We start from the raw sequence: 6000 nt of genomic DNA on the forward strand, positions 1-6000 counted from the left end.
CATAAGCTTCTGGCCTCACAGAATGCTGGAACAATGTCCTGAAGGCTTAGTTGAAGCATTAGCTGACATACAATTTTTGGGGGATGGTACATACATACTCTAAGATGCAGAACGTACCTTGAATCAAAGAACTCTATATGGTGCTGTGGACCCAATAGGAAAAACATATGGATCCAGGGACAAAGCAGTAGACACAGGAGTTGCCCTACCTATCCTAAATTCCAATAGCCCACTTGGGAAAATTGTGCTTCTCCTACCCATAACTTTGGGCTTTGCAGAGTTAAGAGTTCATGATCCCCAAAGAGAGGACATTTCCTCCAGGAACACAGAAAAAGACCCATAACTTATAAGTTATAGCTATTCTCTGGGCACTTTAGACAGGTATCAACAGTAAGAAGAATCAGCATACGAAGTTGGACAATTAAGTTTGAGAACTCATCCTAGGAAAAGTGCTACATACCTCACTGCTGAAGATCACTACAGTCACCTTCTAAATACACCCCTGGGGAAGCTATGCTCCAATGCCAGTGCCGAGTCCACCCTTCAACTCTTTTTCTGGAATGTTCATAAGAGCTGTCGTTGTATCACGCTGAATGTTATAAAAATGTCTTCCTTTCAATATTTCCTTTATCTTTAGATAAATAAAGAAGTCATTGGAGGCCAGACCAGGCAAGTAGAGAGATTGTTCCAATACACTTATTGTCCCTCACAGACAGTGCCATGTGAGCTGGTGCATTGTTGTGATGCAAGAGCCATGAATTGTTGGCGAGAAGTTCAGGTTGTTTTTGTCTTTTTCACGCAGCCTTTTCAGCACTTCCAAATAGTCAACTTGGTTAACTGTTTGTCCAGTTGGTACAAATTCATAATGAATAATCCCTCTGATATCAAAAAAGGTTAGCAACATCGTTGCAACAAGTTTACAAACTTAATTGTCAGACCTCATATTGGCCAGCAATTAGCCTTGACCATTGGGAAGAGGTAGGGCTGTTGTTACACGATAGAGGCAGGGAGGAATATATCTGATCTTAGACTGGAACGCTTCTTGTTACTTCCCTGCCCTATTGTGATGTTACATGGACAAGTGCAGCAATCATACTCTGAGAAGCCATGGTGACCACAGGCTCAGACTCCTGAGAGCTATGGTCTTAGTCATGACACCAAATAAGCCACTGAGGCCAGCTGAGGTGTTCACTGAAGTGAGGGAAATCTAGAATGGATAGTGTAGGAGGGAGACCAGGATAGTTTGTTGTGACCCCAAAGTCAGCTTCAGTGGAAGGAGGTGTAGTTCATCCCACTCACCTCCTTCTCCTATGCTTCTCTCAGGAAGACAGATCCACCAGGTGCCTAATGGAGTTATTACCTAAGCATATAAGACATGAATCCCAGCAGTGTAGACATAGACTGTGATGGGTATGGAGATGTAGCACTCAGATTCCCTACAAGAAAGGGCGCACTGTCTATGTTCAGAGAGCTTGTCAGTGCATAGTCTCCAGCTATTAGCTATTTCATGGACGGCCTCATCTGAAGTCAGCTTGCCCAAGGACATGTCCTTCACAAAGGGTCCACATTCAGTGACCGATGAAGTGCGGATAATCCATTCCTGTCCAACACTCCATGGGTCACTTTAACTCCACAGCTGCCCCGAGGAGGCTGTTATTAGGCCTATATTGCAACTCGACTTTGTGTTTGCTATAGTCTGTTTCAGAGTATGGTTCCCAGAAAAACCAAAATTTAGAAACAGCTGTACAGTGACAGACTTTGAAAAATGCCCTTCAAATGATTTGGAAAGCTTATGTAACGATACTAAGAAAAGGTAAACAAGTCATAAATTATTTCAGGGGTAGGGACATGTTTTATTCATCTTTATATTTTTTATACCTGGTGTGGTAACTGATATAGAGCATTAAATTGCAATGAATTGACTCATAGTAGACTAGGAAACTAGGAGGCTGGAATAATATATAATTTTTAATAACTTTGAGAGATTCATTTTATAATTACTCATCCTTTCTTGCTCCTATTTACATATTTGCTTTTAGAGAGCAAAGTGTGATATAATTACAATCATCACCTCATTGACATACTATACTCTTGATGTTAAGAGAATACTTGTCCCCAAACCTTATATTTCCATGAGGAAATATCCATTCAAGCTATACTTCAGATGAGGCAGACCATTTCTTTTTTTAATTAAAATTTATTGGGGTGACAATGGTAAACAAAACTACATAGGTTTCAAGTGTACAATTCTATAATACATCATCTATATATTGCATTACGTGTTCACCACCCAGAGTCAGTTCTCCTTCCATCACCATATGTTTGATCCCCCACATCCCCCCCTCCTACCCTCTGATAACTATGAAACTTTTGTCTGTGTCTATGAGTTTTTGTTTCTTTATTTGCTTGTCTCATTTCTCTATTGCCTTCAGTTTTATGTCCCACATATGAGTGAAGTCTTATGGTTCTCAGCTTTTTCTGTCTGACTTATTTCCCTTAGCATAATAATCTCAAGATCCATCCATGTTGTTGCAAATGGCAGTATTTCATTTTTTCTTATGGCAGAGTAGTAGTCCACTGTGTATATATATCACATCTTCTTTACTCAATCATCTATCGAGGACACATTGGTTGTTTCCATGTCTTAGCCACTGCAAATCATGACCACTCTTTTTACTTGTGAGGGTGGGAGAAATGTCATGTGTAGTTTGGTCCCATCTCTGTTTTGTAGCAAACTGCCAACAGCAGACAAACTTTGTTTTGTTTTGTTTTTTGCAATTTTTAAGAGGTCTGCAACTGAGTGAAGGGGTGTTAAATCTAGGACTGTTTGGTAATTATTCCAATTTGAGAGAATATGAAAAAATCTTAGGAAGTCTATTTGGCTTTTAATCCAAGTCATATTCTCCAAAATTCATCTTATCAATCATAACGGTCTATTTTACTGTCATCAATTGAAGTTTTATGTGCAAATATCTCAGATGGGGAGGGAGAAGGGTTAAACCCCAAACTCTGGCTGAGTCCCTAACCACTGATTACTTTTCCTGTTGATAAGAGCCCAATCCCCTTTTGTACCCTTCTCATCCCTCAGTTCCCTTCATCAATTCATTCTCATATTCTAAGTGGCATAGAGTCTATTTGAGTATTTACTCACAATCAGTGTATAGAAAGCATTATCCTTTCTAATCCATTGTGCTCACTTCTACCTATAACTGGGAAGGCAAGCAACAAACCCTAGCAAACAACTACTTCTCTGTTAAGGTAAAGAAGGCCTCTGTGCTGGCAGTGTCATTACCACCCATTTACCTTTCATTCTAAGATTTACATTGAGAAATGTTTACTTTGCTTCATAATTATCTGTCTTAAATGACAAAAATAATACTTTTGAAAAATATTAAACTGGTATATTAAATTAATTTCCCACAGGTCAGTTTCCCTGCAGCTCTCAACAAATTGCAGATATCACCCAGAACGAAGAAGTAAATGGTAAGTTCAAGTTTTAAAATATGTTTGAGTCTATAATGATTATGGTCCTAGAAGTGTTTTTTTTTTAATATAAAACTATTTTTTCTGTATTACAAAAGTTTTCCTTTATATATTAAGAATAATTGTTGGAAGTCTGAGCTTAGAGGTTTAACATAGTTCTGGAGCATGGTGACTACTCAGTTTCATATTTGCTATATTTGTTACAATTTGTTTTAATGATAAAAGGGTAAAATGGAAAAAACTTATATTCTTCACTTTTACTTAACATTATAGTATGTATATTTTTACATTTTTTATATATAATGTCATTTTTTCTTCTTCATCTTCTCAAAACACATTTGCATCCAAATAAATAGGTCAATAGCTTAGCGTACATCATTTCACTCATTGGTCCATTTTCATAAAATCACAATAAAAAAGGGTGCTTTTGTTGATATTTATCTTTGCAAGTCAACTTATATATGCTAATCTTTGACCAGCTTTCCTACTTACTAATGCATTAAAGATCTTTCTTCAAGTCAGAAAGTATGTATCTAACTCATTTTTGGCATTGCTTTGTGATTTTGTAAAAATTAATAGAATTTTTGTGGCAGTTTTAGATTTACAGAAAAATTGAGCTAAAGTAGAGACTTCCCATGTACCTCTCAACCCACACCCACGCAGTTTCCCCTGTTATTAACATCTTGCATTAATGTGATACTAATGTAAACTGTGGACTTTAGTTAATAATAATGTACTAATATTGACTCATTAATTGTAACAAACATGCCACTTTAATGCATCATTTTTTTAAACAACCATATGACATTATATTGTATAAATGTTTCTCCATTCCTTAACAAAAAAAGGATGCTGACTGTTTATAACTTTTTACCACTATAAACAGTGCTGCAATAAACAGCCTTGAACATTTACCCTTATGTACTAAGGATTTCACTTCTATGAGATGAATTTTCATATAAAATTATCAAGAGAAAGTGTATGCGTATTTTACTCATTTATTGACACTTGTATAATCATACCCTTTTTCATCAGGTTTTACAAATGTAAATCAGGTCTTCCTCTAGGGTCTTGGTACATAGCTATTAAGATTTTTGAAGCTTATTTAGTATGTTAAGATTTCCATGAACAATTGAATGACATTAATTGGCTGATATCACTTACTGTAAGTACTGTACTCTCAAGAGATGTAAATGACTATCATCAGACTGATAGATAAGAACATGCATTCACTCTTATTTGAATGTTGCAATTTTTTTCACTAGTAAATTTCCTAATGGTTCCTTCCGGGTGCTATTTCTTGGCAGAATTATTGCCTGTGTGCTCTGCTAAATGTGCAGAGCAATTCAGGATTCAAGCTCTGTAAAACTGATCTAACTGGGCAATTTATACAATTTTACACATGAGTACTATATTCATGCCACTTCTCATTTATCTGGAATTATTGTAAAGTCACGTAATTACTATGAAATAGGATTTCATGTGCCAAGGACTCAGGTCATCAATGGTGTACCTATAATATGCCGACTTCTTGACTATGAACTTGTTGGCTATGAACACATGTATGTGTGGCACTGGAAAGCAGTGGAGTTAAATCAGTTTCTGAATGTGTTTCTTTGTGGGTAAGGCTATCTAGAGATGATCCATTTTAACAACCAAAATTTAAATGAAGAAACTCAATTTCAGAGAACCAAAGGGGATTTCTACAGATCACCCAGCCAGTTATTGATAGGATCAAGACTAGAACAAACATCTTCTTAAGTGGCAGTTCAAGCCTTTTTTCACACTTAGTCCATCAGCATGAACTCAGCTGTGCCACTTCCTCAGTTTATTCAGTTGGAAAAATAAACCAAATTTCTGCCTTTCCTCAACTTTGCAGTATTAATTATTAAAGAGGATATTACATTCAAATTATAATAGCTAGTTTCTTTATCACTTACCATGAGCCTTGTATCATGGTTAATTTTTTAGAGATATTTTTCTTTAAATTAAAAAATTTACATAACATGAAATTTATAATCTTAACCATTTAAGTGGATAGTTCTGTAGTGTTTAGTACACTCACATTGTTGTGCAACTAGTCTCCAGAACCCTTTTTATTTTACAAAGCTAAAATTCCCTATCCAATAAACAAGTCTCCATTCCTCACTAACCCCAGCCCTTGGCAACCACTACTTTCTGTCCCTATGATTTTTACTACTCTAGGTATCTCATATAAGTACAATCGTAATATTGATCTTTTTGTGAATGGCTCATTTCTCTTAGCACAGTGTCCTCAAGGTTGATCTATATTGTTGCATGTGTTAGAATTTTCTTGTGCTTTAAGGCTAAACAATATTTCTTTGTGGTGTGTGTGTGTGTATGTGTGTGTGTGTCAAATTTTGTTTATCCATCTACCAATGTGCATTTTGGCTGCTTTTGCCTTTTGGCTATAACATGGGTATACAAATATCTCTTCTAGACCTTGATTTCAATTCTTTTGGGTATATATGCAGAAATGGAACTGTTGGATCATAT

General features: G+C 36.2%; 1 long non-coding RNA gene across 1 annotated transcript in view; it reads left to right on the forward strand.

The window, feature by feature from the left end:
* Window positions 1-3481, forward strand: part of LOC141570434 (uncharacterized) — a 476097-nt gene extending 472616 nt beyond the window's left edge. The window contains exon 5 of the long non-coding RNA XR_012494439.1: window positions 3424-3481. This is a non-coding gene — a long non-coding RNA (uncharacterized LOC141570434). The remainder of the gene's footprint in view (window positions 1-3423) is intronic.
* Window positions 3482-6000: the final 2519 nt, after the last annotated feature.

Source organism: Rhinolophus sinicus, linkage group LG03 (genome assembly GCF_036562045.2).
Source record: "Rhinolophus sinicus isolate RSC01 linkage group LG03, ASM3656204v1, whole genome shotgun sequence".
Lineage (NCBI taxonomy): Eukaryota > Metazoa > Chordata > Mammalia > Chiroptera > Rhinolophidae > Rhinolophus > Rhinolophus sinicus.